The sequence below is a fragment of the Onychomys torridus genome, chromosome 1 (genome assembly GCF_903995425.1).
Source record: "Onychomys torridus chromosome 1, mOncTor1.1, whole genome shotgun sequence".
Taxonomy (NCBI): domain Eukaryota; kingdom Metazoa; phylum Chordata; class Mammalia; order Rodentia; family Cricetidae; genus Onychomys; species Onychomys torridus.
Window position 1 is genome coordinate 122,563,037 of NC_050443.1, and position 11,118 is coordinate 122,574,154.

The 11,118-nt window shown below is 51.7% G+C and overlaps 1 pseudogene; it reads right to left on the reverse strand.

The window, feature by feature from the left end:
- Positions 1-2,706: 2,706 nt before the first annotated feature.
- LOC118576972 lies at positions 2,707-2,850 on the reverse strand (annotated as a pseudogene).
- Between the last annotated feature and the right edge of the window lie 8,268 nt (positions 2,851-11,118).

Sequence of the window (11,118 nt, forward strand, 5' to 3'; positions counted from 1 at the left end):
CACTGAAATTAAAGGTATTCCCGGCCATGTGCTGTTAGATGCTGGGGATTGAAACCAACAGAGCTAAGCCTCCCTCTTTTTTGGAGGGGCAGGGATGAGATAGGGTCTTGTTCTGTAGCCCAGGATGGCCTCCTGCTTGAGTCAACCAAGTGATGAGGCTACCGGGGGCAGCAGGCACCTGCCCTGCCGGGATGGGATTCTCTGCAACTATGTTGCTTCAGGCAGGCTGTGGTCCTCCATGACCACCTGTTCCCTTTCCTCAGTCAGCTTCCTTTTCTGTGTCCAGGGACAAGGCTGTACCTTCGGAATTTTGTCGTGGGATGGGTTTAAGGTTTCTGTATCTGCCCCTGTTACTAACGAGTCGGTCTGTAGTTAATACAGGTGTCGACCCAGAATAGTATGTGCTGTGCACACTGGATGCTTGATCCGAGAAAAACATTCAATCATGTATAGAGAGCCCCGAGAGACTGATGGGAATGATCGGGAAAGATATTAAAGTGGCAAATGTGTCTTGAAGCCCCTGTGTCCGCTTCATCTTTTTCTATTTGCAATTGAGCAGGATAGGAGCAGGGAGACAGATTTTAGCTAGCTGTGTACACACAAATGTGGCCTTGAAAACAGACCAGGAGGCAAAGGTATCCCCTCAGTGGGGCTCTATTGCTGCCTACCTGGTCACTAACCTGGGTCTGTGAGTCTGTCCACAGCCCTGGTGAGTACATGCTTACCAAAGCAAACTGGGGCAGAAGAGACTACATACATGTGAGTTTGACTTCAGTTCATCTAACTGTTCTCAGTGAGGAGGTAGAGTCAAGTTACAAGTCATAAAAGATAGCAGGCCACAGATCTCCCCTGTTTTAGTAAAGTTTTGTTCATTTCTTGGGGGGGGGATGGGATTTCACAGGGTATGGTAGCATGGTCTGACCGGCAAAATCTTGCTTCATCCCCTTTAGCTCTGAGGCTACAGGTTTGCACCACCACATCTGGCTAAAACCAGAGAGTGTTTTGCCTTATTTTTAAGATGGAACCCTAGTCCACAATGGAGTCTGAGCTACTGTCTCTAAAAAGTCAAGTAGGAGCTGGGCGGTGGTGGTGCACACCTGTTGACCCAAGCACTCGGGAGGCAGAAAGGTCTCAGTTCAAGGCCAGCTTGGTCAACAGAGAGAGTTCCAGGACAACTAGGGCTACACAGAGAAACCTGTCTCCAAAAAAGGAGGGGGAAAAAAGAAAGTTGAGGCTGGAGGTTTAGCTCCGTGGGTGCAGAGTACTTGCCTTGGGTCCCAGCATACATGAACAGGGTGTGGTGATGCACAGCCACAATCCCAGCAATTGAGAGATGAAAACAGAAGGATCCTAGATTCAAGGCAATCTTCCACTACACTGTGAGTTTGGGGCTAGCCTGGGCTATGTAAGAGCCTATCTCAATAATAACAGTAGTTGTAGGTGGTGGTGGTAGTAATAATAAATGACTAGGGCAGGCTTGTCCTCATGCAAAGGAGGCCAGGCACAAGGCAAACGCCAGAGAAATACCTCAAGCAGAAAGGCATGGTCCTACCCAACTCTGGAGGGTCCACCTAGCCAGTTCAGACTCCCAGCCTCCAGGCTGATGCCACATACTGAGGCCCTAAGCCACCTTCATTACAGCACCCCAAGAGAATGGTGCAGGTGCTGTTGGCACATAGAAACAGCTGGGGTTTTGAGTGTCCACACCTGTCCTGCTGGCTCCTGGGGTCCTCAGCAAGGCTGTTCTAGCCAATCAAGGTGACCTGGGTTGCCAGTGGCAGCCCATTGTTGGCCTACTGGTGATTTTGGATTGGCAACCTCCAGCACAGAGGAATTAAGGGAGTTGGGGGGTCAAGGCCCGTTAACAATAGAGGAAGGAGTATCAGTGCTTCTGTGGCAGGTAATGAGTGGAGCCAAGTGAGTCTTTGTTTTAGTTTTGAGATTTTTCTTGTGTTTGTTGTACATGGGCTTCAGGGTAGGATATGTGCATGGAGAGAACAATTTAGAAAAGTCAATTTAGAAAGTCAAAGGTGGTGCACACCTTTGATCCCAGTACTTGGGAGGCAGAGGCAGGCGGATGCACATATCTCTGTGAGTTCAAGGCTAGCCTGGTCTACAAAGCAAGTTCCAGACCAGGGTAACACATAAACCTTTTCTCAGAAAGAAAAAAAAAAAAGGCAGTTCTTGGTCAGGCATCTGGCTCATACCTTTAATCACAGTATTCAGAGGCAGAAGGATCTCTGAGCTTGAAGTCAGCCTGGTCCACATACTGAGTTACAGGACAACCAAGTGAAACCCTGTTTTGTTTGTTTATGTTGGTTCTTAGCCGGGCAATGGTGGCCCACACCACTAATTCCAGCACCTGGGAGGCAGCGGCAGGCAGATGCACAGAGCGAATTTCAGGCAGTCAGGGATACACAGAGAAATTTTGTCTCGAAAAGCCAAAACCAGAACAAAGTTTAGTTCTTACCCCCCATCACACTCAGACCATCAGATTTGGCAGCTGCCTGTCTACTGGGTCATTTCACTGCCTGATTTTTTTAGGGCTTTTGGGTTGTTTTCGAGTTTGCTTGTTTTACTTGAGATAGGGTCTCACTATGTAGACCAGACTAGCCTTAAACTCCCGAAGATCTGCCTGCCTCTGTCTCCTGAATGCTAGGAGTAAAGCCATGCACCACCACGCCTGGCGATCTTTGGTTTTTTAATGTAAGGGGAGAGCTTGCACAGTCCTCATTACCACAAGTTATAAGGTCCAGATTCTCACACTTGGGGGGAATTGCACAGTTCAGCGCATCTGGAGTGCAGTGGATGAATCTGGAGCTCCCCTGACCCCTTTCTTCAGGGAAACTTCATGTGTGAAAGAGTTATTGTGGGCTGGGCGGTGGTGGCACACGCCTTTAATCCCAGCACTTGGTAGGCAGAGGCAGGCAAATCTCCGAGTTCGAGGCCACCCTAGTTCACAGAGTGAGTTCCAGGACAGCCAGGACTGTTACATAGAGAAACTCTGTCTCTAAAACAACAACAACAACAACAACTGCAACAAAAGAGTTATTGTGGCCAAATAGAGATTTTTTTGGTGACAATGGCTATGAGGGAAGCCGGCTGGCACACTGAGCTGTGGGCCACCTGAAGCTGCCTTGAATAACTGCATGGTGCTACCCAGTCAGGGTTCCACATGAGCCAGACTACACTAGCACCTGAGTGATGGGCGGGGGCGACACACCGCAGGGTGTGGTCAGCCAGAGCTGTTCCACCTTCACTTCCATCCCTAGAGGAGTTTGGAAAGCATGTGACTCAGGAGGGAGATGGCACCTGGCAGGTGGCCTCATTCCTTTAAAGGACCACTCATAGCATGGAAAGCAGTCAGAGGCCCTGGACAGCTGGCCAAGCCCAGAGCATCCCTTTCTGAACAGCCTGCATGTATGTGCTCCAGGTTCGCTGGAGTCCTGGATAGGACAGGGTCAGGCACAGCTCTGTCAGCTGCCACCTCTGCTGTCCTCTCACTGAGAGGTATCATCTGTGCACCTCCATTTCATGTCAGCATTGGCAGAAATGTCTCTGTGTGACTTCTGAGGCAGGCCACCTTCAGTGTTCTGAGCCACTACAGGATTGGACACCCAAGGTCCTATGTTGTCCCAAGAGGAAGTAGAGGCATGCATCGCAGTACCAGGAGGTGAGTGCTCCATTAAGAGCCCTCATTGAGCCTGACAGCCCAGGTTACGGTCAAGCCCTGCCTTAAAAACCAAACAAACCAGAAATCCAGCAGTAGGGAAGTAGAGGCTAGGAGCTCAAGGTCATCTTCCTATACAGTGAGTTGGTGGCCAGCCTGAGCTTGTCAAGTGTGGTTGTGAGCACCTGTAATCCCTTCACTCAGATGCCAGAGGCAGGAAGATCAGGAGTTCAAGGTCAGCCAGGGCTACATAGTAACTTCAAGGCTAGTCTGGGCTACACCAGACCTTGTATTAAAGACCAACAATTAAAAATGAAAAAAGGAGCCGGGCGGTGGTGGTGCACGCCTTTAATTCCAACACTTGGGAGGCAGAGGCAGGAGGGTCTCAGTGAGTTCTAGGTCAGCCTGGTCTACAAAGCAAGTTCCAGGACAGCCAGGACTGTTATGCAGAGAAACCCTGTCTCGAAAAACAACAACAAAATTATAAAGGGAACTTTGGGGGGTTCTATTCCATGGAATCTTTCTGGCTTGGGCTCCTGGTTAGCTGTCCTGTGTTAGCCCAATGCTGATCATGGTTGTTCCGGGGACAAGTGGAGTATGCAGGTTTGCTGGCCCTAAATCTTCTGACAGAAGCAGAATCAGCCTGTGTCCTGAGGGGACCCCCACAGTATCAAGGGCCAAAGTGAGGACCCCCTCAGTCACTGGGGGTCCTCAGATGGCTACCAGCTCCTACTGGATCCTGAGAGCAAAGAGGGACTTCAGAGGGGTATTCATTACTTTCCAGGCTCCAGAGCTGGCAGAGGAAAGCCACTTACACCCAGGCCAGTTTTTCCAAGTCCCTTTTTCCTGGAGAACGCAGAAGGAGGGTACTTGGGCCCTTCCTCCTCCTCCAGGTCCCCTGGCCTTCCTAGACAATGGGCTTTCCATTGTCCCAAACACTGCACTCTTCAGCCTGCTGGACATGGCTGGGGCAAGACAGAGCTCCAATAACCTGGAAAAGGACCACTGGCCCAAGAGACTTCAGTTGCTGGGGGAAGGCCAGTCCAGGTGCTGAAGATAAGATGGGACAAAGAAACAGAGGGATGCTCTCACGGAGACAATGGTAGAACTTCGCAGCCATTAGTTTCGCAGATCAAATTCCATTCCCCCCCTGTTTTGCCTTTTTTGACAGGGTTATCCCAGCTGGCCTTGACCTCAGAGGCCATCGATGGCCTGCCTCTGCCTTCCAAGGGCTTGCGTACACCACCACTCCTGACTGTATGTTTTCTCACTGCTTGAGCTTGAGTTTGTCCATGGGGCTCTATTTTTGTGGATGGGGTAGAAATAGAACGTTTTGCTTGCTCATTTGCATGTTTGAGGCAGGATCTCACTGTGTTGCCCAGGCTGGCTTTTACCTCCTGGTCTCCCTACCTCAGTGTCCCAGTGCCAGGAAGTAGGAGCTTTGGAAAGCACTTGGCTCCTGGGAATACAGCACCTGCTCAGGGAGAAGCAGGGCCACCCTGCAGAGTGGTGGTCTTTCTCACCCTGGCCATAAGCAATCCAAAGCAGACAGGAGCAAGTCACCCAGGCACTTGCAGAGTGGCCCTAGGAGGAAGAGACTCCCAGCAACCTCATAAGTGACAAACTCAATAGACAGAGTCCCTTCCCTGAGGGACACACCCAGATACCCAAAATCAGGGTGATGTGAGTGGCAGAGGGCACACAGACCAGGGTAATGTGAATGTGTGGCAGAGGCACACAGACCAGGGTGATGTGAGTGAGTGGCAGAGGCACACAGACCAGGGTGATGTGAGTGAGTGGCAGAGGCACAAAGACCAGGGTGATGTGAGTGAGTGGCAGAGGGCACACAGACCAGGGTTGCTACCTTGATATCTGGTGATGCTTTTATTTCTATTTTCTCTGTACAAAGGACCTGTCCTCATTTTCTTTCTGTTGCTGTTATTAGACTACCTGACCGAAGGCAGCTTAGGAGACAAAAGCATTTATATTCTGCTTCCAAGTCTAAGTCCAGTCCATAAGAGACAAGAAGTCAGGACAGGAACTCAAGGCACAAGTTTGAAGGCAAGCCTGCTTGCTTTTCCATACAGTATCACTTCCAACAAAAAACTCACTCACAGCCAGGGAAATTTAGCAGGAATCACAGAGGGTGCTGCCTGCCCACTCTGCCTCAGGCTCATGCTTTGCTAGCTTTCTTTTATAGCCCAGGATCACCAGGCCCTGTGGCCCACACTTTTCGTCCCAGCATGGGGGATGCAGAGGCAGGTGGATCACTGTGAGTTCCAGGAAAACCAGGACTACATGAGACAAAAACAACAAACAAAAACTAGTCAGGGATCACTTGTCCAGGGAATGGTGCCACCCACAGTGGGCTGGGTCCCCCTACATCAATTAACAATTAAGACAATCCCCAACAGACGTGGTGCTCTGACTTCCTCAGCTGAGACTCTCAGGTGACTGTAGGCTCTGTCAAATTGACCATTAAAACTAAGACAGGATCTAATTCAGAGAGAGCCTCTTCCAGGCCAGGCTTGCACCCTGTCACTCACTTGGCTACTACAACCCAGCCCTACTCTTGTTGTTGTTGTTGTTTTTTTTTTTTTTGAGCTGAGGATCGAACCCAGGGCCTTGTGCTTGCTAAATCCCCAACCCTACTCTTGTACTTTTTAAGCTACTAAGTTTTCTTGATCAATTGAGTATTAACTGATTGACTGATTGGTTTTGAGACAGGGTCTTACTCTGGTATCCCTGGCTGATCTCTAACTCACTGTGTAGACCAGGCTAGCCTAGGGCTCACAGAGATCCACCTGCCTCTGCCTCCTGAGTGCTGAGATTAAAGGTGTGCACTTCACACCAGGCTAGTTTTTTTTTTTTTTTTAAATGTATGTGTGAGAGTATTGACAGCAGAGGGATGAGCAGTCCAAGGTCATCTTTAGCTACAAATTGAGTAGCCTGGGCTAAACGGGATCTTGTTTAAAAAAAAAAAAAAAAAAAGCTGGGAGGGCACACCGTTAATCCCAGAATTTGGGAAACAGAATCAACATGATCTCTAAGAATTTAAGGCTACACTGGTCTACACGGTGAGTTCCAGGCCAGCCAGGGCTACATGGTAAGTCTGTCTCAAAATAAAATAAGAAAAAGAAAGGAAAGGCATTTGGAGGAAGATTCAGGCCACTCAGGCAGAGAGAGCTCCACAGCAGCGACGTTAGTAGCCATGGCCACCTTCCGATGACACATGTCCTCGGGCTGGAAGTTCACAGCTGTGCTACCTGCCTTGGGGCTGGCTCCTTGCTCTGCAACTCCCAGACTGTATCTTCTCCCTGTGTCTGAACATGTTCCTTTTCTTTATGTCTATACCCTGATCTCTAGCTGTAAGAACAGCAGCTCTGTGGAATCGGGTCCCATATTAGTGACCCATCTTACTGCATTCTGAGCCACGGTGGGTTAGGCCTCCAGTATTTGGAGACACAGTCTTTCTATAACAAAACCTTCTCATGTGCAGTGTGAGGACATTGTCAGATGCAAAGTCACCCACTGGCCTCTCCTCCAACCACCAGGGCTTGGTACCCTGTCACATCCATAGCTGGGAAGTGCAGAGTGGAGGGCACACGTGTGAAGATGGAGGGAGCAGAGCAGGACCCTCAACACTTCCACCCAGGCCAGCCTGCCAGCCATGAAAACAGGTCCAGGCCCTTGGGCCAGTCACCCAAAGGGCAGTGCCCCCTGACCTGCCTTGATGTGGTGAGATGACAGTTCCCCCGCCCCAGCCCTGAACTCTTCCAAGCCTGTTGATACCCCTTCCCCCAAGGAGGATGCAGACTTACAGGGAGGCAAGGGGACCTGGAGAAGACCCCAACCCTCCAGAGCCCCTTTGAACCCCTCCAGGGCCAAACTTATTTGTACTTCGGAGCTAATGTCGTTAAAAGGTTACATTTGCCACCAGAATATGCTGATGACCTCAAATAGCTCCTAATCACCTTCCAGAGGGACAGGGGGACAAGGAGAGTCTAACCTGGGGTGCTGTACCTCTCAGACTCACAAGAGCACTGGGGGTTCCAGAAAGATTGAGGAGCCTGGGCCCAGCCTGGGTTCAGCCAGGGCCCCAGATTGGCTGGAAGATCTTGGGAAAGCAGGTGCCGAAGCGAAGTCTTCACCCTGACTTGCCCCTGACTCCCACCCCCACATCCTCCGGCAGGTAGAGGCTACAGTGGATGCCCAAGACATGTCACCCTAGAGTCTCCTGAGGCCCTCTCCTTGTAGACAAGGATTTGTGAGTGTCTGAAATGGGCCTCATCCTTGCTGAACAGGCCTCTGAGGAAATGTGTATGTGTTTCCTGTGGAGCCCACAAGGGCTCTGGTTGGTGGCTTTGAACAACACAGACTTAAGTTCCTCACAGTCCTGGCAGCCAGCAGTTGGCAGTGGGGTGGGCAGGGCTGTATCCCCTCCTGAAGTCCAGAGCAGACTACCTCCTACAGTTCCTGGGCTCCAGGCACTGGGTGATGATGACATCCCCGGTGTCCCTGCTCTCTCCCCTCTCCTCTCTGAAAGGACACCTGCTGCTAGATTTAGGTCTGCTCAGAACCCAGGATGACACTCTTGAGGACTTCAGTGATGTTGTCTCTGCAGAGCCCCCATTTCCAAAGAAAGTTCCAGAAGCTAGGAGGCAGACTTATCTTTTGGGGGAGGGGGGCAGTGGGGTGCACATTCTGCTTCCTACAGCTAGGGAAGCACTGTCTATCCCAGCTCCACTAGCCTGGCTGGGCTGTGGATAGAACAGACTTGGGACTGGCCTGTCAACCCCTGTCCAGTGCTGTAGACCAGGCCCCGGCCCTGTGCAGAAGTGTCTGGGGTTAAAGCAGAGATAGCCCCATACTCAAGTGGATCACTAAACCCTGGACCCAGGAGGACCAGAGCAAGCCCTGCAAGCTCTCCATGTCCAGCCAAGCCCCAGGGCTTTGTGCTGCACTGCCTCAAAAGCTCCGTTCCCTGAGCCCTGCTGCAGCAGGCCTCCTAAGCCCACACATCTATCTTTCTACTCATCATGTCCCCGCCACATGCTCTGCGCCTGTAAGAGCAGGGTCCCATCTCCTCTGCCCGCTTTGCTGAGGCACCCCCAGCATCTACAGAAGGAACCAGCATGCTGGAAAGACAGACAAATGTTTGTGAAGTGAATGAGTGCATGAACAAGAGAGCAAGGATTCTGTCCCCAGAAGCTCTGTCTGAGGAAGGACTTCCTTCCTGTTGGGGGTGAAGGCCTAGGACTGTTTGGGAACCCAGGGTGTCTGTTCCTGCAGAGCTGAGGTTGGCTCATTCTAGCTAGGTAAGAGCCAGGCAGCCCCCTGGGAGCATCAAGCTGCCTTCACACCTGGTGCAGGGGTCAGGCTGACCGTTTGCTGGTGTGTGCAGTGCCCAACTAGGGCCCTTTTGGTGAGAAATGTGCATTTTCGCGCAACTTGGCCCAGGAAATCCCTGGCTATTCATGTGCAAACACAGGGTCTGGTCCCCAATGGCTGCCACAAACAGGAACCAGAAGGAGAGCCTAGGGGTCTAAGGTCGGCCAGGAAGCCATCCAGGGGGCAGAGGCCTCTCTTCCACAAGCTCTTGCCCGGCAGGGAAGCCACGGTCCTCAGATCTCTGATCTCTCACACTCATTTTTGGGCCTTAGTTGTTCCAGCCAGCGTGTCCCGTGGTGCTCAGGGAAGCCCCTGTCAGGTCACATGGTTTCAGCCCCAGTTTAGCTGTTGACATGGGCCAGTGGCCACACCCTCTGTGAGTCTCACTCTTCTTACCTGTAAAATAAGTCCCAGTTGCTCTTGTCTTCAGCATCAGGTTCTGAGCAATCGAGGGAGGTTCGAGAAAGGGCTTCCCAGGCTGCCGCGCTGTCCCTCCCACCCCTGTCAGAGCTAACTCAAAACATTCAAACAATCTGGTATTCAGAGAGAGTCTGCCCAGCTCTCTAACAAGCTGCTGATGTCTGTCATCCCAGCACTCACGGCAGAGACAGGACATGCAGGAATCTGAGATGATCCTCAGCTACCTATCGAGTTGGAGGCTACCCTGGGCTACATAAGATTCTATTTCAAAAACAGATAACAGCATAAGCAGGTCCCAAGCCACCGTGGGACACACTTAGGCTAACAGGTTGCTGGGTTATGGGGCTGAGATGCAGCCCGCCTCCTGTTTTGTTTTGTTATGTTTTTCCCCAGGAAGTTGTTTCTCAGCTCTTCTTTGTGGAGCCACAAGGATTCTCCCACGCTCCTGCCTCGGGGATTGTATTGCTGATGGACAGTGACCCTCCCAGTGGGGCTAGAAGTGGTGAGAAGCCTGGCTGGGGCTTTAAACACGGCTGGGGGGCTGTGCTAATGTATATAGGGGTACATAGGGGGCATAGGCAGGAGCTTCCAGCATGGACACAGCCAGCAGCGAGGTCCCTGTGGCCCTTGGATCACTCGCCACCTTCTGTGGTCTTCTCCCCCACTAAGTGAGGCTGGTCACCTGGTCACTACCCTGTCCTGACTGATCTCATTCTCATGGATGGTCTCCATGTTGACTTCCGGACGCACGGCCCACTGAGCTCATTCCACGCTTCCGCCGCCTAGGTCTCATTCAGCTTGTGAGGAGCTGAGGAGTGGTCAGACCAGAATGAGGCCCGAGCTCCTGGCAGGGAACTGATGGTAAGAAAGAAAATTAAAAAATGAGGCATTGTCTTAGAAGGTAGTGAGAGTCAAGGACAGAGAGAGGGGGCTTCTGGGGGATGCCCCGAGTGTTTGATGTCCAGGAAAGGCTGGGCCTTTAAGGCAAAGCTCCAGGAAGCCTTGCTCAGGAGGGACCCAGAAGCCATCAGGGAGTCAGCGAGGGTTTCCAGGGTGGGCAAGACAATCTGAGTGGAGGGCATAGAGGGCTGGGGACTGGACCAGAAAAGGCTTCAAGACAGCAGTGGGGAAGGATGTTGGGGTGGCAGGAAGAGGCCAAGGGGGTGGGGGACCCATGCAAGCCCTGAACTCCTGCTAGAAGTGGGGCTGAGCTACTGGGCTGTTTGAAGTGGGGCACAGGCCTCCGTTATTTGCTTGGCAGAGTTTGCCCTGAGACCAGGCTGTGGGAGCAGGACACTGAGACCAGCTTGGTTCCCTGGAAGGAGCAGGGATGAGGAATGGGAAGTGCAGGGAAGCAAGTAGGGAGAGTGGCCACGCCAGACTCCACAAGTACCACTAGGGACATTTGACTCCCATCCCTATACAACCCCCCACTCCATCCACGTCTGGCCCGAGGGACCACGCTGCTTCATCTCAGAATGGCATTTGTTTGTTTCTTTGCAATGAACAGTTTATTTTCCAGTTTTTATCGGCACCCACCTCCCTTGTCATGAGCTCACAAACCAAAGAAAGAACGCCAGGAATTTCCCAGCAGGACAAGGGCCCACGGGCAGCCTGCCTCACAGTCAGGCATCTCC